The 22,365-nt window shown below is 39.2% G+C and overlaps 1 protein-coding gene across 6 annotated transcripts in view; it reads right to left on the minus strand.

Annotated features, from left to right (window-relative positions):
* LOC120554444 (neural cell adhesion molecule 2-like) overlaps nucleotides 1-22,365 on the minus strand; it is a 395,781-nt gene that overhangs the window by 365,303 nt on the left and 8,113 nt on the right. For 5 of the 6 annotated variants that reach the window (XM_039793325.1, XM_039793328.1, XM_039793327.1 and 2 more), the window contains exons 3-4: nucleotides 21,520-21,609; nucleotides 17,438-17,554 (exon numbers count right to left, since the gene is read on the minus strand). The gene's annotated coding sequence lies outside the window, so the exon portion shown is untranslated. Of the gene's footprint in view, nucleotides 1-17,437; nucleotides 17,558-21,519; nucleotides 21,610-22,365 lie in introns of all 6 variants that reach the window. The other variant, XM_039793324.1, reaches the window with a different exon arrangement.

Here is a 22,365-nt window from a genome sequence, read left to right on the forward strand (position 1 = left end):
ATAACCCTATTCTGTCAAATATGTCACAATAGTGTGTATATTTTGTGAAGTATGACAGAATAAAAACAAAAACAAAGCAACTGGGCCTATTTTTGTCATTGCTGGCCTGTCTCTGCATGTCGTTTTATCTCTCCGCTCTGCGTACTGTCCTAAAGTGCTGAATGTTTCCCGCAAATTTAAACTTCCTTAACGCACCCGTTATGCCATTTCCAAAACAACGTTTTTTTCTAAATAACTCGGTTAGTGTTTTAAACAGTTCTAAGAGCAGAAAATCTGTGAGCAGCATATTTTACACAATGGAGGTAAGAACAGTTTTCCTTTGTAGTTATAGATAGCAAGAGAGACAGAAGAGTAAATATAATATTTATTCAGCGTTAACAACTTTGCTGTCAAATGTGTGTGGAAGTGCGATTATAAAGTGTGAGAGCTGTGAAGAACTAAGAGTGTTTGTAATTGAGATTATTTTAACAGGCACACTGAAATCTTAACTCCTTAGTTTCTTACAGCTGTATACACCACAAGATAAAAAGGAGATACTATTGTGTGACATAATTTATAGAAGTAAACAATACAGACCAATATATTTAAGGTAATTGTACTTAAACTATGTATTCTTAATGACAATGAATTTTCGATTCATAAAACATGTGTTACTTGAACCATTTACATTATTCTATTCTGTTGCAGACATGCACCTTGTTACCTAAACATGATGGCAATTTTACATGTTGGTCTAAGGTCTGAAAAATGGACAAATAAGTCACAACAGCAGACAAGCGATTCCAATGTTGCAGACAATTTTCCAATATCGGAATGAAATCGCAAGTCTTGCTAGATTTGAGGCGTCTGAATCGTTTGGTGTAAGGTGGTCATAAAACTCAATCTGAGCAGTCGACAAAATCAAACATGTCTTATTATATCATAACGTTTAAGTCTTAGTAAGGAAGTCTTTACACAATCTCGTTTAGACTTTCCATAAGACTTCTGTTTTTATTTATTTTAAATCGTTTTTAATTGCTCTTTAACGTTTTATGTAAAGCACTTTGAATTGCCTTGTTGCTGAAATGTGCTGTACAAATAAAGCTGCCTTGCCTTCCCACATGACAAGTCTGAACTGAGTGGAGTATGCCCACAGATATGCATGCACAAGAGTGTAATGTCCTGACATAAGACGATTTTGCATGTAGTGTGCAGTAAAAAGCTATGATGTGCAAATTTGAATGAGAAGAGGATTTGCTAACTATGAGAGCTAAAATATTTTTTCAGGAGAAAAAAATTTGAGAGGCTTTCTCCCTCCCTGCCAAGAGCGAAATAACCAGGCAGCTTAACAGGACTGTAAGGGACGCAGCGGTTTATACCACAGAATACATTTTCCTGACATGATGGTTGACTCTCAGGCTCTGGTTTAACAGCATTACTAGTTTAGGCATGCCAAACAAGTTCAACAAGGAACCCGGTGTACTGTGTGAAACAGCTACTGTATTACCGATAACACATTGCTCAGTGGAAAGCTGTTTGATTTGGGAAACACATTCATTTTGTTGGGAACAAAGGATGAAAAGCACTGCCCTGCAGAGATGATGATGCATTTTGAGGACAGGCTCTGAGCTCTTGATGGATGATACAGAAAACACCAGTTAAGGACCATTACTGTGTGAAGCCAATTTTCCACAAGAGCTTTGACATTGAGCTCTTGCGTGAACTCCAATACAATCCAGAGACCCCGTGATAGAGAGGTACAACTTAAAACACCATGGTTGGTGAAGTCCCTGCATGGCCTCTGGCAGCTGATACGCTCCACTTGTGCAAGAGAGTTAAATTCGTGAGGCAAAATTGCTGAGCAACGTTTGCATTAACAGGCTTTCCTGCATTAGCTTCAGAATAGGTTAAAATGTATTCACAGACTGGAAAATGTATTCATTCTCTGACTGAGAGAGGATGATCCTCTCTTATTCCGTGGCGGAACATAAAATATAAAAGGGCAGCTACACAAACATCCAGCAAGCAAACAGTCATTTACACAATGGCTGCAGTATAACACTGATCTTTTCCTCAGTTACAGCCATGAGCAAAAATGACGGTAACCCAGACCTGAGGGTTGGGATATTTACTAAACCTACAGTAACTGAAATTGTTTAATTACTTACTGTGGATTATTTAGTACCTTCTCGGTCACTTTCTCATTGTATTCATAGTCTTTAGTCATTTATAGCAGCAGTATATCAAGGGAAAGGTTGATGAATGTTAAGCCAATTTGTACGTCACAAAAGTTCTATAATACATCCATTGGAACACCCAGCAACCTTACTGTAGTTCTGTCTACTTTACTGAATCCCATCACTAGTGTTGGGCAGTAACACAATACTCAGTAACACATTACAGTATTTGGATTTTTGAGGTTGAAAGTTCTTTGTAGCCATGGAAATCTCAGCTGAATATCATCTCAAGGTCCATTTTATTTGCATATGCTAAAGAGAGACACATTTTGCTAGGATTGGGTGGAATCCAAAAGAAAGCTAAAAAGGCGAGTAAGATCTCGGACGTATATTCATCAGGTGGCCAGAAACACGACCCCAAATGAATGCTAATGTTGCTCCATGTCTGTTGGTCGTGTAAATTAAAGTGATATGTCAATGTTGTGTCTAAGCTTGCTGTGCTGTCCCAAAGTGGCAAAAAAAAGAAAAACTAAAAGCCTCTCCGCATAGAAGCCAAATATTTGGAAAGTTGTCGAGTTCTATAAAAGCAGACATCTCACCAGGACACAAACAGAAACAAAACAATTTAGTCTATTTTACAAAATTTGCTGACAGAATTTGGCTCCAACGTGTGTATTCCCGTCACCATTCCTTCAGCTGCTTTCCACCAGCTCTGTGTTTTAGAGGGGCGGCTGCTTGTCCTCAGGTGAACCTACAGGGCCTATTTGTGTACAGAGTATCCGAGAGTGATGAGCCAGGACGGGTGAATAGAACCACAGAAACCAGTTGTCTTCTCTCCCAAATGGGAATCCCAGAGCGAGAGGCGGCCTGTCAGTTCCATCAACGTCTGGATTATCCAAAAGAAGAGACAGCATTTTTATTGGCCTGTGTCTCGCTCCAGCGCCAGGACCACCAGTCTAATAAGTCTGTGATGCCTCTTTCTTTCTCTCTCTTTATTTCAGGCCTTTCACTTACAGCTCTCATTTTCTGGCCTCAGGTAGGCAGAAGTTATTTATGAACAGAAGTCTCTTCGTCCAGGCACAAAACATTGACAGCGAGCATATTAGTCCCGTGGTATTCCATTGCTCTTGTTTTAATTTAGACATCCTTATCAGTAGGGATGAAGTGAATGTTTACAGATCGGTGCATACTATTCTTACAGTGGTTTTTCATTTAATTACAACAATTGCTGGCCATGGACTTCCATGAATCAATGTTACATTTCAGTAATAAAAATATATAGGATAAGGAAGTTATTAGTAGGTGCTAAACTTATGTGATCTGTGGTCAAGCTAAATGAGATTTGCTTGTTCTTGTACAATTGGTCTAAAACCCTTTTGTTTGGGCAAAATGTACATAAACTTGCCTCGTTTTCAAGTTAGAAATTGGACTTCTTAATGTTTAACAGCTGGTGCTTTCATTTACAGCTGATGTTGACTAATTAGCCAGTCAGTTAGTAGCTAAAGCGCATGCAGCAAGTACCTGGAATACCACTTATCTCCACCACCCACTTCCAAATCTCATTACACGAGCAGAATTGGTTTGTAAATGGTAGGAAAGTGTCTGACAGTAATAATAAACACAATACAACCAATAGGGAAATACAGTTCTCGCTACTTTGAATGGTGCATACATCCTGGAGTCATCAGCTTGGATACAAAATGAAATCCAGGTTTGTAGCTCTGCAAGCTCAAAAGTCTAAAAACACTGCACAAAAAAAAGCCACCTGTACTGCCTACTGAGCACCAAACAACATAAAGACAGTTCGAGATTAGGTGGTGAACATAGTGGAGCATTTAGCTTGGCCTTATAGCCTTTGTACTCCATTGGTCCGTAACTAACCAAAAACCATTTCAAAAAATTTAATTATGATTTTTTAAATTACATTACATGTCATTTAGCTGACGCTTTTATCCAACGTGACTTCCAATTAAGTGCTTTCAACCCTGAAGGTGCAAACTCCAGACAAGTAGTAAGTGCAAGTACATTAGCTTTAAATAAGCAAAACCACAAAGAGACATTTTAAAGTGCAGCTTCAAGAAATATATATATTTTGTTTATGTTTATCCTAGGTGTAGTCGGAAGAGATGTGTTTTTAGCCTTCGGCGGAAGATGCATAGGCTTTCGGCCATCCTGATGCCAATGTAAAATACCATCACATTTGCAAAAATGCCATTTTACCCACCAAACTAAAAACAGTTTCCCTCCCATTTGTTCCAGTGGTATCTTAATGGATTTTTAATAGGTATTTCAGAAGATCCAAGAAAAGGCTGTACTGGTCTTGCTTGAGTCACAGTGAACAGATGGCATTCCAGGCAGGAAAAAAGGGAAGAAATCAAAGAGTTTATTGATCCAGCAGCTTAATTAAACAAGACTGAGTGTCAGTGCTTGGACCGCATAGTGACTGAACTTCACAGCATCTGGTATGAACCCTAGCAGACAGAGAGAACATGAAGGCACAAATGCATAAGGAGCCAGGAGATAATACAGCCTTTGTAGACGCCCATATAAACACGCACATCCAATATAAACACTCCTACACACATGGGTCAAGCCTCTGCAGAGCTCTACGCTCAGGAAAGTAGTTAAAGAGGGAGTAGCAAGGAGTAAGATGAGCATAACAACAATAGCTGTACAAGCTCCCAAAGGATTGTGGGATATGTCTTTGCAAAATAGGCTCTTTGGGAGCTTGCTGTAGTTTTTCACCCCTGGGTTGCTCTGGCATAACTTGTTGTGCATGTTGATGTTGCTGCTTGATTTCCTTTAAAATTTTTACCAAAAATCAGCACTGAAAAAGTCAAGTCAAACACTCTCAAACAGGAGCTTTCAACTTTTTGACCCAAACTGTGTTTTAATAACATGTAACAGTAAGTCGGTCTTTTAATAGAGGGCACACACACACACCCCCACACCCACACACACCCCAATATTAAACCTGGGCTCTATTCCGGGGGGGCTGTCGAAGGGAGACTGATGGAGGCTGGCAGACAGGCGTTTAGGGAGGAGTCCGTCTGTTCCACGGTGTGGCAGAGCCAGCCACCATCCATCTCCATTATACACATCCACATGCCACTGGGCAGGGAACAACTCCTCTGGGGGTGGGGGGGTGGGGAGTGGGAGGAGGGGTTGGGATGGATGCAGGAGGAGGAGGAAGGGAGTGTCTGTCAAACTCCTGTTATGCGGTTGCCCCCAGCTCCTGATCCCCCTCAGCTTCTACATGTGTAAATCTCTGACAGAGAGGAGCAGTCAGTGAAGGGACATGATGTGAATGCATTCTCTGCTCACCTCTCTAGATCAACATTTTGTATCGATTTATTTTTAGATCTAGTTGAGACGGCACACGTTTTATTTATTCGTTCATTGCTAGCTAATCCCTGCTCGGCGGCCCAAGTGACTTCAGCCAACTCCCTGCCTTAAAAGAGAGACTGGCTTTTGAAATATGAAATTAATTAATTTTTTCTCTTGCACAGACACAAATTGCAGTTCATATGCATGAACACACCCTTGCTCGATTCAATACACTCAGGGGTTTTACTGCTACAGCCTTGTTTGGTCTTCAGCTCAACAGTAGGAACAAAACAGTGTCACAGATATTGTCCTCAGCAAATATCCCAATTGAAATTATTGTGATTATAATAAGGATTAGTAATCATGAAAGTACTAGAGGCAATAATGAAGATGTTTGACAAAATAATATCAGCTTAAGACAACTTGTTCGCTTTTTCTGGAGATTTTTTTCTGCATCTCATATTGAGCTCCAGAAAAAGCTAACGAGTAGACCAAAAGCTAGCGAAACTACTATTTCCAAAGTCAAAAGAATTCTGTCAGATACCATTACGGCCATGGAACTAGAAATAAATTATGATTCAATTCTTTTATCTAAAGTGCACAGTCCTATCTAAATAAAGATATTTTGGGGCATTTTATTTACTGTAGAAAGTTTGAGTAACAGAGACATAAAAAAAGAGAAGAATGACAAGACAAAACCCCAAATGACCACAGTGACATGGATCACTGAGCCCGCAGTGAGGCCCACTGTCAACACAATACTGAGCAAAAAAATTAATAAAACTTTCAATCTGCAACAGGCACCATCGAAAGAAATCATGATTCTCCTGCAACTCCAGGGGTTGTGCACACAATCTGAAAGTAGCCAAATTATTTAAAAGATATGAATAAGATCAGACACAAATGGCTGGCTAGAAATGTGGTCACCATGGGAACAGCAGCTGGAAGATTGCTCTCATGTGGGGAATTATCAATCACATTGATTAAGTTTAACTGAACAAGACTAATTATGGGAAAGCTCTGTCAAGTGGCCTCATCTTGAAACTCACAAAACTACTGCTTTATTTTGGGATATCACAAATGATACAGTGAACAGAGTATTTTAAAATCTTCATATACATAACTAGTCATTTTTAGAACAAGATAGAGGTAGGGAAGATGCAAGCTTCTAATTTCTAGAAGTTAACATTACAAGAAGCTTTTATGATGAGGAATAACTATTTTTAGCGGTATTACACCATCACAATGGTAATGTTGAGTGGACAAGTGAAAACAAAAAAAAAAAAAAAAACTTGAGTTATGATTGGACAATTGCTGTTTGAGGGAGGGGTTTAGCCAATGGTCAGCCTTTATATAAACAGAGAATGAATTGTTTTCCTGTCTTTTTCAATCCTTTCGTGTCTCTTTACAGATTACAACCGTATGTGAGATAGATTTCCCCCCAGACACAGGTGAAGAGGATCTGATGTTAAAAGTGGAGGCGTGCCAGCTGGCGTGTAATCACTGTTTTAACCTCCCTCTCAGTCATTAATCAAAGTCAACATACTCAGGCGGGAGATGTGATCCTCCAGCCTCGTCCACCCCACACAACCGCACCCGTACAAGGGAGCGGACGACCGGTAGGTCGGAGACAGGCAGCTAATTAGGGAAACCACAATGAAAAAGCTGCGGACCTAGATAAAGAGTATTTATTTAAATAAGTAGTGATTTAAAAAGTCAGTAAGTGTTAACTTGTTTGAAGCACAGCCTTGCCAGAGGCTGGACTTACACCTGTCGTTTAAAATCTGCAGTGAGCACAGCCCACCCCGCGTCACACAGAACAGTTTTTTTTTTTTTTTTTTTTTTTTTCTTGTTAGATTTCTTTAAATCCATGTATTTGCTCTTTGAATATTTTTAACCAGGAATGAAGCCAATTCCTAAAACATCTTTGTAGTCTGAATAAACAGCTTTTCATTTGTGAGTTTTATCTTTAATTGAGCCCAAGAGGCCTCTATGGCTATTGATTTACCTGAGTGTTCCGGTTTGCTCATTTGTATATTTATTAAATTATTTTACTATATTTGTCCAGAATTTCAATTACTGGCCAACCTGCAGTGTCCCTTTCCTTTTAATTTATGTTGGTTTCTTTTTTTACATCTGTGTATGTCCATTACGCCTCTGAGTAAACAATGGAGCCATGAGCTGTGATATATAGTGGATCTTTAGACATTGTGAATGTATTATGAATCGGGGGACCAAATAATTGGCAGAGCAGCAACACAAAATACCAAAAGCAAAGTTCAACCACATACACACAAAACAGTCCAAAAATAATGTTTAATTTATATAACTGGCGAGACACATAGCTGGTGTTTCGTTGATTATTTATATTTAGGATTATCAGCTGGTATTAAGATGCTCACAATGTTTGAGGCAGCAAGAGTGAAACTAAATGTGGATGAGGATTTACATAGTGTCATCCAAAATACTCCACGCTGCATTTAGAATAACTCATCTTTGCGCCACGAGCACTCCACAAGGCCCATTTCCTCCCCAGTCATTTCTGATTTACATCATAATTCAGTTATTTATTGAAACCAGAAAAGTATTAGCTACTTCACATCTAGAGGATCTGGGTTCAAGAACCTGCAACCCCACAAAAACCTTGGATTGATGCTGCTCCATATAATTCAGTTTGGCTCCCAAGTCATCAGTTATGATTTATTTTCATTAGGCAAGGCGCTGCTGCTGTTCAATTCATTCCGTCGCAATAAACAGTGACTGTGAAACCAAGCTGCAGCTTAATAAAATACCCCACGCGTCTCTTAGAGTAGGGGCTGTGAAAAACGCTAACAGGCATCAGTTGTTGTCCCCCCACCCTCACTCCTTCCAACAGTTGTAAAGTATGAAGTGCATTAGTGAGATAACACCTCTATTACTTTTAACAATATTGCGGCTCCTCAGTGGCAGCCCGCTGTTGGTTGTTAGTCACACTTATCAACTCAAGGGAAGCACAACTTCAAAAAGCGCTCAGATCTGAGCCAAGCAGTCAGCCATTAGAGAAGAAACAACATATTAGCCTTGCTGTGTTTGATGGCTCCTTCTTCCAACTTAGAATGACAGTGTGAAATTAGACTAAACTGATTTGGAACAGACCTTGACAGTTCAACCTCAGGACAGCAGCATAGGTCTTTTTTCTTTTTTCTTCTTGCATCTAGGTTTATTAAGTGTTTGTTCTCACTGCAGCACCGCTCTAACTGCAACCACAGTCCTGTCTGTGGCTGAATACCATGTTATATAGAGTAATACAGCATTTATCGAGATTTGTTTCTATTATTAAAGACATGTTTTGCTCTTATTGAGAGCATGGTTTGTGTGAAAATAACTTGATAAAAAGGGTCAGGGAGACATTGTCATATGGGTTGTTAAGGTGAGAGGACTAAAAAGCAACAAAATAAACAAGTTGTGGTTTTCTTCCTGGAGTCTTGCAACCAGTGGAGACTATGGGAAGTCAATGCTAGTGGCCAAGAAATACACTCCGGTTAATTAGTGAGCTTTAGAGATGCTGGTAGATTTTGATAGTGTTGGACAGAGCCAGGTTATGAGAATCTACAACGAGTGATATCTTACCATAAATCTATAGATATATTTACATAGCCTTTACAATAAATCATTTGATACATAGCTCAAAAAAATTATATTGGGTAATTCTTTGCTGATTATAGCTGAAAGCAAGCCTGTTATGTTGATTGTGTGCTCACAGGTATAACTGAGCTAAACAAACCTGTAACAGCATCAGACGGTTAGTGATTTAGCGGTTTCCTGCACTGTATCAGAACTGCTGCCATGCGTTTCTGAATATTAAGTGCTTAATGCTAGACTCAAACTGAACTTTTATATATAATCTGCATGTGAGCATTTCCTACCCAACTGTGAGGTTGGGTCAGTGGCGTATATCGTATTAACTTGTATTAACTTGACACCATGTGGTTCTGCTGTATGGTTCTTTCCTTTTCCCGAATGAGTGATAACAAAATGCAAAGCTACACTCTGCTGCATCCAAAACCTACATGCTCTCCTGCTGAGGCCCATTACAGATGTTGGCAACTCAAGTCACTACAGACCCTGGGAAAAAAAAATTGAGAAGGGCCAAGGAAACAGTGCTGCATTCAAAGTCACTTAAAAAACAGTCTCAGAGAAGTGACAAAATATAATCAACTGTGTTTCAAAACAAAATAGGGCTATAATGCACATATTCAGCATGCCAGTCAGAGCATATATACCATTTTTCTCAAGCTTGGATTAGGTTTATGCCAGACAATGGTTCCTCTGCTTTCTCCTATAATTTACTATGTTTTATTCATAAAGTAGGTGGTATACTGTATGTCTTCAGCTTCCCCAATCCTTTGCTTTCTCCTATAATTTACTATGTTTTATTCATAAAGTGGGTGGTATACTGTATGTCTTCAGCTTCCCCAATCCTTATCAGTGTTCTCTGTATCCAGCTGTGGCATACTACTTTACTTCCACCATCCACAAACCTGAAAATACTGCGCGCCAATGAGGGGAGAGTTTGGTCGAGATAAGTTTGTTTGCTCCTCTCTGCCTCTAGGGAGCCCATGGGGAGCCCAATACAGTCCATTCAGCTATCAGAGCGGCGAAGGGCATTTCGGACATCAGAGCAGCTTATTTGTGTGTGTGTTCACAAACGGTGTCAGCCTGTCGGTCTGACCAGGCAGCAGAACAATTAGTCACAGGGGAAGTAGAGGAGGTAGTATTTAGTACTCCACTATTTGTCATAGCTTGTGGTTTCTACCCTTTAATTTAGGAAGAAAAAAAAAGAAAATGCATTAGAAATCCTTAGGAGGTGCTAGTAGACATTTGTTTCCCTTTGGAAAAAGCTAGGCTAGCCGTTTCCACATTTTCAGCGTTTTTGCTAAGATACAAGTACGTTAACAATTTCCTTCACCGAACAGATGTGAGACTGATATCCATCTTCTTATCTAACTCACATCAAAGCCAATAAGCATATTTCCCAAAATGTTTAACTATTACATAAGAAAGAATTACCTGAGAAATTTTACTAATCAATAATGAAAATCTTTAGGTGCAGTCCAAGAGGAATCAAACACTGTAGATAGAAGAACCAACAGAGTGAGATTATCTGGGTGTGTAGGTATAATAACATTCCTTGCATTGAGCATGCTTTCACTATTGAGTCACTCTATCATTGTACTCCTAGTATAGAAACTAACTGCAGTACAGAAGATGTAGAGTAACTGATATTACGGCCATTCAGCCTTCTCTCAACTAACTCAATGTAATCAAATCTGGTTTTAAGGTAGTGTTTTTCAAATAGGAATATCTTAAAGTGTGTTCAGGATTTCAGTTCCATCCGCTGTGGTGCTGCTAAAATGTAAAAACTGTACATTAAATCTCCCATTGAAAAGGCACTCTTAAGAATTTCTATGGCTCAGGTGGGAAAAGCATCTGCAGAAATAGGCTCTTTTGCACCTGAACCTTCTGCTTCTGTAGCCAGAGGGGACTTTTGTGAAGTGACAGTGGAGTGGATGGCCTGGGTCATCTGCTATTATTGTATTTTTTGTGTGAAATTGCTACATCAATGAGGGCAGGGAGGTTCGGAGTAGAGAGGCTTACTAAATGTGTTCCAGCATCTCTGATATTCAGAGTTTTTTTCTCGCTTCTACTGACTTACTACAGTGATGAAAAACAAAGCGCTAGTTTGAATAGTTGGAAACGAGCTTCAGTCTGCAGGTAACTACGAGTACAATAGAAACATCCATTGATTTCTACTGTGAAACTCATACTAAGTCTTGTCCGTCCAAGTGAGGAGAAAATATGTAATGTCAATGGCCATGTTCAGACCATTTTAATTACCACAGAAGAAGAAATCCTTTAATATTTTTTTTAAGATTTACCTTATCAATATAAATCAATAGGCTTGGGGCTGCCACAGGGTAAGGAAGTCGGAAAGTATTGAGAGAGAGGCTAATTGTTGGACAATAAAAAAATATATGTATACATGACCTGATCATGGAGCTACATAAAAAGTTAAAAGATCACCAAATGTATTAGAAATTGTTCTCAAGGGACCTTCAATATCCGTAGTAAATTTCATGGCAGTTCATAGTTGTCAAGACATTTTACTCAGAACTACAAAATCTCATGGTGGCTCTAGAAGAGAAGTCAGAGGATCAACAAAGTAATAAGGCTTTATCCTCTGGGGACCATGAATGTCTGTACATTAATTCATGGAAATCCATCCAATAGTTGAGATATTTCTGTCATGGAAATTGTTTGGTGTTCCTCTAATAGCAAGCTGCATTTTTTTGAATAGATTGAAAGAAACCGTGTTGAACCCAATGTTATGATGCCCCAAACTAACACAGATGAAACGACTGAAATCGTGCACTGCATTCAAGAAAAATACCTGTCTGCTCTCAGTTATCACCACCATCTTTTTGCACAAAACTGCTGTTAATTGTGTGGATAGTACTTTGATGAAGGCTTTAGTTTCTTAGTTCTTTACTTCTTAAGGTATTAAAAAAAAAAAAAAAAATACATCCTTGAGTAAGGTCTATGCCTATTCACTGGATGCATTATGAAGAAAAAACATTCATTGTTCCCTTAGTAAATTACAGTCCGTCCTCACCCAGGAAATGACGGTATGGGTCGATTACGCAAGTAGCTCACAATGACCTGCAATTGTGCTTGTTAGGCGAATCGTGGCTGTAGTAATTATCGCAAGAGCAAATGAGGAAGTGAAGTGACCAAGTATAATTCCGCATAGGGAGGGAGGTTGGGGTTGATAGAAGTGTCTAACATACACGACTTTCACTTAGGAGATGAGGGTTCGTGTTCCATTTGAAACCAAAAGTCATTTTGAAATTACCTTTACGGACCTTATTTCGTTACGCAATGACGTCCGTAATGTCACATCCTCATTTTAGTAGTTTTACGTGACTCATTTTAAGCCAAACTATTTTTGTTGCCTAAACTTAACTAGTTCCATTTCACTTTTACTTTGCATTTAAAACTGTGGTTGTTATGTCAAATAGAACGATCATATGGTTACGATCACATGATAAAAACGGCCACCGTGCAGCAGTAAATACAACGGTCAAATGTGTCATTTTGGTAGCCTTAACAGGGCACACTCCCATCAAGACGGGTGTGAATGGGACACTGGAGCACTGGTTTTGTTGCCAGCAGCGTACTGGTTTCACCGGTAAAGAACTTCTGAGTAGAGCAGACCGTTTGTCCAAGTCCTTTGGCAATGTCTATTATGTCGGATTCATCAGGTCAAAATCCTGTTCTCAAGATCAAAACAATCTTTGAAGTCTGAGATGGTCTTTAGATGTAACATAAAAAATCTGCATGACCGAAGGTTAACCACTCAGGTCTTTCAACTAGTTGTTAAGAAATTGCAATACTTCAGGGACAAAGTATGTCTTAGCAGATACTCGTTTCATTGAAACAAGACAGTAAGCAGTCATTCCTCGTAAAAAACTTGACTTAATAAAATTACAGCAGTTCCTGCTTGATACTTTTTCTCAGTAAATCACTTAATAAAGTCAGAGAACAAATTACTTTTCATTAAGAAATGACGCAACATCTTTGTGACAAGCTAATTGAAATGGCAGCTTCAAAATGGCAAAGTATCAGATACAAACAAATTCAATGTTCTGGTTTTTTTTCAGTATTAATTTAATTTTCACACTTGAACTTAGAAATTCAGACAGGAATACATTATTTTCTGCCATTTATCCAGAGAAATATGTACAAAATCTGGATGTGATTGCCCATAAACCACAAACTGCTGCTCATCTCTCACGTGTCTCTTTCATGTCTTCAACTGATGCTAGAAATAACCACATTGTTTGATGGGAGAAATAACCACAGTATTTGTATTTTAAGACATTATGCTAGTATAAAAAAAAAAAACTTTCCTGAGCTGAAGCTATACTGACGAGCCCACCATGATAGAAAAGGTATCATTCAGATTTCAATCACTGGCACATTGATAATTCAGGCAGAAAATACACCTACTATTTCGTTCCAAGCTTCAATTGTGGGAGACTTTAGATTAGGATGCATTTATTTTGATGATGTCTTCTTGTCTGTGCTGCACATAAGTAGAGCCAGTAATAATCAGCTACTTAGCATGGCACTGTATTTACATGCTGTATCCTTATATGACCTTTCAAAAGAAATCCAATATCTACTGAAACTGGCTAAATCGAGGATTTTACAGAACAGACTGCCACATTTTTATTCCATTTCTCAACTACAGGACTGGGTGAGCGCCGCAAGAAGACAAGACCGTAATGATCAAACACAGACAGACTCAACTTCCTGCGCCCTCTCAACTCATTTGTCCTCTCTCACTGTCTGCTGCAACATGGCTCAAAGCTGCAAAGTCTCGACTAAAGAGCAAAGGTCCTTGAAGCACACAGACGTACGTGCTCAAGGCTAAAACATTTAAAATCTTACATGCGGTTTGGTTTGAAGAACTTTTCATGACATTCAAGAGTTTTATAAGGGCTGAATTTAAGAGCATCTGCTTGGCACTTGGCACTTTAGTTACTGCTGCTACGCCTATCAAGCTTCCGGTTATCGTACGACACATTTGCAGTTTGTGATTTCGCTTTTAACATTACAAGAAGAAGGCTTTCAGGAGGAGGACTAACTAGCCTAAACTCTAGTAGCATCCTGGCTTCTACACAGTGGAGAAATTCACAGTGGATGTGGTAGTTGGGAACATGGCTCTCTTTATGTAACTGGCAACTGCTCAAATGAATGGAACCTATGGAGTTAATGATGTACTCTTTGGCCTTGAAAGTAACGCTCAGTTACTACTTTAGGTAGTAACCTACTTAGCCTTACTTGCCACCATTTGCAGTTTAAGTTAAAGGAGATTACCGTTTAATCCGTTCCTAAAACTTTTGCTCGTTTTTTGTTTTTGGAACGATCAATTGGCCTTGCAGGTTTTTGTGCACCTCTCCTTAGACGTACCCATTTTTCAATTTTATCGTCTTTCTTGGATTTTGCCTGTTTAAAGATTTGCTTCATCCAATCTACTCGCTTCTGACTGAGCAAAACATGTACAGTGACTATCTGAATAGAGGACACCGAGGTTGTCAAGGAGCAAAATTCATTCATCTCCAGCCAGGATCTCAGGGTAGTTACTTTCTTTAAAAACATATAATTTATATACCTAGCAGCTGGACATTCACAGAGGCCACAAAGCCAAAAATGTGCATCTGAATAAAACATGCATAATAAAAATCAGATAACAGGGACTTTTCTAAACCCCATGGGCCCATATAAAAGTTATACATCACTGATAAACAAAATTAATTTCCCTCTCACTTTCCTGGAGTTAATTGCCTTTGGGCGTTTCATTCTACAGCTTAGCTCCTTGTTTGTTTTTAAAGTATTTATTCATATAGCAAATTATCATTCTTTACGCTCCCTCCCTCTCTCTCGTTTTGCTCTCAAGCTCTCTCAATTTTCCTTTCCAGCCTAATCCGGAGGTTCAAGGTGAGCAGTAGACATTTTCTATCATGAATAAACCATTTCTCTCTCTCTCTCTCTCAATTTATTGTTTGAATCAGTGCCATGGGGAATGTATTATCATGTGTTTTAAAAAGTAACCCAATGGTCAAGTTGAAGCACATACTCTTCTGGGTTAGGAGTCATCATTTGTACACAATTTTGTAAAACATCTGAAACTTTAAAAGGGCATTAACAATAGTCAAATAAAATGTTCATTTCTGCCACAAAGCTTTTCTTCATTCTTCTTCCCCTGCTCTACAACTAGCGGTATCAGTTTTGTGGGGGTCTATCTTTTATTAAAGATTTCTCTGGCAGTACTGCCTTCTCCCCATATCAAATTAATGCAAAAGCATGCTTTGCATTCTTGCCATGTTTCAGATACATGGATACATACATAAGACTCTGCATGCAATAGCAAAATAATACAATTTACACCTAGACCTGGGCGTATTTAAGGTTGTTTGTTACCAATAGGCTGTGTGGACATTATAGCTGTCAGATAGCTTAAGTAGAAAACGACTCATCGATGTTAATAATAAAATTACATGCTTTTATAATTGCCAATTTAGGGATAAAGCATTGTTTTGGCAGGCTCCAGAAGTGTAAATGAAATGCATGTTTTAAATGAAAATCAAATCAATCTTGAATCAATGAACTACCAAAATAAAACTCTGAGCAGATCAACTTTTTAAGGCAAGGATTTCCTATTGAAAATTCAGTATCAGTAAGTGACTTCTTTGTGCCATTCCTTGGCTTTAAATGCTACAATACCACAGAACAACAAAAGTAGAAATAACAAAAACTGAAATAAGGAAGCTAAAAACTGCTATCCATCTCTATTTGCGCTTTCTCTTTTCTCTCTCCTCAGCTCAGTGAGTGGAGACTGAGTAGCTTTCTTGCAAAGCTCTGCTTACCCCTTGTTTTTCAGTTCGTAAAACGTTTTTCTATTGGCAGTAAGAGACGTGACTTGTACGGCACTAGAGAGGAGGTTGCAGTCCCGCTGGTCACAGACGTATACTTTACATCTGGGAAGATTCATGAAGATGTTGGGCTTAAATGTGTGGAGGAAGTTTGAAATTTCTAATGGATCAAACCCCTCACTAAGGCAGTAATTTAATAAACTGCAAATGTACAAAATCCCCGAATAGTAGCTTTGTTAGCCAAAGAACCATGCAAATGAGGCATGTCTGAAAGTCCAGCTCATACATCATGTTATACACTGTCAACTGAGCCTTCCACACCCGTCACGTCTCCCTGTATATGGCTTTACACTCCCATTACCACGGACGTCTGCTTACAGTTGTATCTACTGACAGAAACCCTCTCCACCTGTATCAGTTGTGCTCAGTTTGAATGCACCCTGCAGGGCTGTATTGTCTATGGTAATTCACACTGGTGAATTATCATAATGCTCCCCAAGTGTTAGTTAACATGTTGCTATGGATTCCTAGCTGTCACACTGAATTCCCGCAGCAGGGAGCATCCCCATGAGCTGAATCATACCGACAGACAAACTGTAACTGCATTTGCTTTGTGACAGAAATAAAGCTAAGTACGTGTCAGAAACGCTGTTCATGGCTCATTCACGATGTCCAAGTGAAGGGAGCTTTCTAAAGTCTGAAAAAAGGCTTAGAGGCAACAAAGTTAAACAGAAAGACATGTGGAGTTTGAAAAAAAGGGGGCGTTTACCAGGGAGGGTTTAATGAAAATAGCCATCCAGTTGCATTATGGGAACTGTTAAAGCCAGTGCTTTTGGAGCTTAACCCATACTAGGGACTAGAAGTCTAAATATCTAGGTTTGAGTACTTTATAGTAGCTAAAAAGCACAGTTTTTGAGACTTCCCAGCCTATTTTCTCAATAAAAGGGCTCCACTCACTTTGTTAAGTTAAAGATCAACATAACCTGAAATATAACAACTTGACCTCAACAGTGATTTATTCCGACTTATTAAAAACAAATTTTTTGATCTCTGGAAGACTTTTTAAACACGATTTACAACCTTTAATCTAGCAAAAAGCTTGCAGAGCAGTGGTCACACTTCGGCCGTGGTGTTTAATGCACGCATTTACTTGCTCTCACACTAAGAAGCTTCACACTGAAGACAGAGTTAGACAAGTGCAGATCAGCTGTGCATCATGTGTTCTGTTACTGCTCCTTAAACCAGCATATTAGCAAATTTAAATAAACTAAACAAGCTGGGCTAAATAGAGAGAAAATGTTAGAGAAAATGTTTGACCATCACGTGAGAGATTTGCATCATGACTTACCTCAGTTTCACACACACAAAAGCATACATGCGGTCACAGTACTTAAACAACCCCCACATACACCCAGCGCACCCCACTGGTGTCCATGTCTGAGTGATTAATGGTTGTTCATTGTACCCCACACTCACCTGCATTCAGATGTTTGATTGATGGGCCTGTATGCATGACAGATGGACAGATTTGGCATGGCAGAGCACCCAGGCAGGGAGTGACACCTCGGTTCTGCCGCCATCAGCAGCTACTTCCTACTTAGCAAGTACAGGGAGAGGAAATTATGAGTGAGAGAGAGGGGAGAAAAAAAAGAAAAGAAAATGAATTTGTATTCATGATGTTATAATGTCATGTCTTTTGTCTGCAACTTATTTTTGTTGCTGTCTGAAAAATAGACTTTTAATCTCAAAAAAGACTATGCCTTTTCTGAGGTTTTCCCATTTATGCCTGCACCTAAAAGTGGAATATCGTGAAAATACCTGGAGAGAACTCTACATATGTGAACCAATATGCATCATTAGCCACTGTGTCTAATCTCCATGCATCATTCCATCTATTTTAAAAACAAGTGTCTTATTTAGTGGTATGTGACATCATGTCTCTACTATCCATCCATACCACTAAAGCTCACGGTGCTGCATTTGAGCTACAAGACAGAAGCAGAGAGAGACCCTCTATTCTGGGCTGCTGAAATGAAAGCGGTGGTTTCTGTTAGAGCGGCAGACAGAGCCATAAATCATATGTCTACTAATGGCAGCTCCAAATGGGCCCTCTCATCAGACAAGACAAGTGCCTTGCTTTTTGTGCTACTTCAGGCTCCACTATAACATCTGTGCGCTCTCAAGCAACTGTGCATGAGATGTGTGTCGCCCTTGTATTCATTAGGAATTGTCTACTGAGCCCTTACAGTTCAATTTAGTGTAATTTAGAGCGTATCTGAAAAGCAGACTGTAGCCAAAAGAAAAACAACTTTTCATCATCATGACAAATTTAAAAACTTTAATTACATTTTCATTGAGAACTTGTCGTACAATGCCGTGTGTTGACTCTGGCTACTTTAAGATATGATTTATTTATTTTTTTGATATGGCAACAACATAAAATGTTAGTTTTAAAACTCACATACAGTGATTAAGTGTGCTACAATACACTTAGATTTGCAAATCACAAAAACATACTCTTGCTTTCTTATGGGATCTTTGTAAAATATTGACGTTTTAAGGCATCTACTCTACAGTGCTATAGGACCATACAAAATAAAAAAACTGTTTAATTTTTAAGTGACCTGAAACCAGTCACAGCGAGGGCGAGGGTTTTCAAGTGCACTTGTGCCAAGATGAGGATAATCCAGCGGCTGATACGACAACCCACTCTGAAACCATAAATTAAAAGTCATACTGTATTCTGCAGCCTGCGAGACCATGGCACAATTTGATGTCTAACCCCAGAAGGGGTCAGTGTCTCTTTTTGAGGGCCAAAACCATTGAATGTTGGTCTTTTGTTCCATTTGGCAAGCGTATAATAGAGTTTGAGAGGGGTATGCTGGTGCTGTATGGAGATAGGGACTGAATGGAGGAGAATGTAATTACTATACCTGTCTATGCAACAATGGCTAACCACCTTTGTCGCCCCTCACTCCACTTAAAGTAGCCAGACAGCAAGTGCTGTTGGATTGTGAGAGCACAAAAGCCGCCCTTGCTGCGACTCCCAAATCAGTGTCTTGCGCTCGTTCTCAGACAAGAGAAAAAGGATATGTCAAATTCCTTTTTAAGAAGTAGATGTGTGTATCTCGATGTGAATTGTCTACTTTTCTAGCAGCACTGGCAATGTGCATTTTCTTATCTACTTTGTTGCGTAAAAATGTAAATGTAAAATGATACCTAAAATTATAGCAGGCATTTATGCAAACAAAAATAAATTGCAACAATTTAAAAGGGGAGGTAGAGATTGTATCAAATTTGAGAATAACAAAAAACTAAATATTCTGCATTTCTTGGGTATCATTTTCTACATGCTCTCCAGATTTTGCTCAGTTGTCTGGTATCTTTAAAAACTTTGGGATCTTTGCAAGATATTTAAATAAAGCCCTGTGGGTTTAAACAATGATTGACTGAGTTTGTAACGAGGTGACCCATTAGAATGAGAGTGGTTAAAGACATGGGTACAGGCAATCTTAAGCCCTCATCTGCACAGCAGTAAAGCCCATCACTTTAGTGTTGTATTCCATAGGTCAATAAAGTCGCCTCCCCCGCAATATCTGCTTTTCTTGTGTTTACCGAGTGAGCAGCAGAAAATGAGGTGCTCCCCCTCAAGGCCATAGCTGGTTATTGCAATACCATATGATCACAGCCATTATGCAGTGCGAGTCATTAGACTTTTACATAATTTACTATCCTTCCCCTTCTGTTATGTTGCATGAGAAGGACGAGCTGCTCATCAGGTGTCGCACCCTCCCACGACTTCCGAACAGCTTGTTTGAAATGCTGTGGTAAGCACTCTGGGTTATCATGCATGCAACATAAGCACACTGCCCACGTCGGTGTATGATGATGTCACTCTGTGATGAAGCAACATGATACATGATGAGAAGGAGGACTAGAAGGAAGGGGAGAATATTGGCGATGATCGTGATTATAAGCATGATGATGAATGATGTAATGACATGAATAAAATGACCCAAGAGAGCGTAAAAATGCATAATGTTTCTCTGAGCTCGCTTTATTGAGTTTGTTTTCCTGTACAGCACTGTGTTCCAACCTTATATTGGTTAAAACACACTATAAATAAAGTCTTAAACTAAAGCACTGGAACTTGGTCAGCCTATGAAATGGCTGTCATTCAAAGCTCCTTGCTGCTTCAGTCAGCACTTGACTTGGCAGGTAAGAATCACTTGTCTCGTAAACAACAGAGCGTTGGGCTTCAAACTCTGTGCATGATCATAGACTGTTGAAGCATACCTGCTGGTAAATGTAGTCAGGCATTTGAGGATTTTCCATTCCTTATTGTGTCCATTTCACATTTCAAGTTTTCAGTTTATTCTATTAAAGCATCCAGGGGACTCATGCATCATAAAGAGACATAGCATGGCTGTTATACAGATCACATAATTGACATTTCAATAAGCTATTATCATTCAGCCTCACGCTGGCTGCAGCTCTTCACCATAAAATCTATTTTATTGCTGCTTTGACTCATTACAAGATTGACTTCTTAATGCACCAGGTGAATATCCACGCAGGGCAGAGAATGAAAAGTACTCTTCCCCCCCTTCCCCATGTACTTTATTTAAATGTACCTGATATAGCTACAAATTTGTGCTTTGGAAACAGAACAGCAGAGTCTTTTCTGATGCCTGTATAACACACCGCTTGAGTCAAATATACCCAAACAGTTGTGACTGCTGTAGTTTTGGATTTCTGATGGTGTTTTCCTTAAAAGTTGCAGTAATTAATATGTTAGAAAGGAATTAAATGAGTGTGTTGTATGAAAGACGTTGCTCATAGTGCTGGGTCCACAGATAATCACTCAACTCTGCAGTTCCCCTCAGCTCTATGGTGCTTTTTAGCATCTTCCCCCGCATTCTTTTGGTATTATTACGACCCGCAAATCTACGGTTTGAGTTTTAAGCTACCTGCTCAACACCAAACAGAAGGACAAAGTTAGCGACTAGCTAGTGAATAGGTGGAAGAGCATTTAGAAGCTAAAGGGCCAGATGGAGACCAAAACAGACACATTTTTGATATGCATAATGCAAACTGAAAAATACAGAAATTGTCACCTCTCTTTCTGGACAGAAACATTTACTCGTTCCTTTACTGATGACTTACGTTTTTTGTAAAGACACACACACACACACACACACACACACACACACACACACACACACACACACACACACACACACACACACACACACACACACACACACACACAACACACACACACACACACACACACACACACACACACACACACACACACACACACACACACACACACACACACACACACACACACACACACACACACACACACACACACACACACACACACACACACACACACACACACACACACGAGAGAGATGGTGGATGACACTCAAAGGGCAGCAGGTCAGATTCGAACCCGGGGCGCCCGCTTTTACTGGGTGAGCTAGAGGTCGCCCCCTAAAGAAACACTTTGAAGTCTTGAGATCCAGTATAGTAAGTGTACTGCTTACCACCACCTTCATAGGTCCCCGGAGCCAGATGGATCCTGGGTGACGCTGAGTTAGAGTAGAAACCACCACAGCTGAGCTTGGCTGAGTCACCTGTTAATCAAACAAATAACAGGAAATCACCTGTAACCTGTTTTAAGAGTTAATATATCTTTAATAGAAAAGATAATCCTGAAAATTGCAACAATGACACATATTAGAAAAAGTGGGACTGGTTACAATTACTGATATACCTACGTTTTTAGTAGGGTTACCAAAACAATACTACCTTTCAACACCTACACTACACCTAATTTAAGAAGTATTAAATAAACATTTTTCCATGCAACAAAAAGAACCAAAGTACTTAAATATTAAACATTGTCTTAACATAGCTGTACAATAAAATAAATAAAAAAATATAGTTGGCCAATTAAAATTCTGTATAAGTAATTATACATTTGAGCAGATATCCAAAGCCACATTTCAGTACGACAACTTTCAATCACTTTCTAAAATAAAATTTAAGAAGTGAAATTAACTTTTCAGACACAAACTTCTTGTGCAAAATAATTGCTGACTTTATAAATTGTTATGTCATTAAGAGTTTACTAGAGCAGGCTAGGGTGAGGCCGTGCAGTAAAGCTGAAATGAGGAGGTTCAAAAGAGGCTTATTATTCCATTAGCAGGTTCTTAAAAAGGTAATTCAGGTAGTTTCTTCAAAATCTATATCAAAGTCCAGGAACATAAAACTTAAAATTTCATTTCATTCACCAACATTAAGTGTCTGGTACTTTTCTGTCTTTTGGTGGTCCTTTCACAGTCCATTTTCCCCGCTCCTTCCAGAAATGTGTTCTCTTAGCGCGTTCA

This window comes from Perca fluviatilis, chromosome 24 (genome assembly GCF_010015445.1).
Source record: "Perca fluviatilis chromosome 24, GENO_Pfluv_1.0, whole genome shotgun sequence".
In the NCBI taxonomy this organism is placed as follows: Eukaryota; Metazoa; Chordata; class Actinopteri; order Perciformes; family Percidae; genus Perca; species Perca fluviatilis.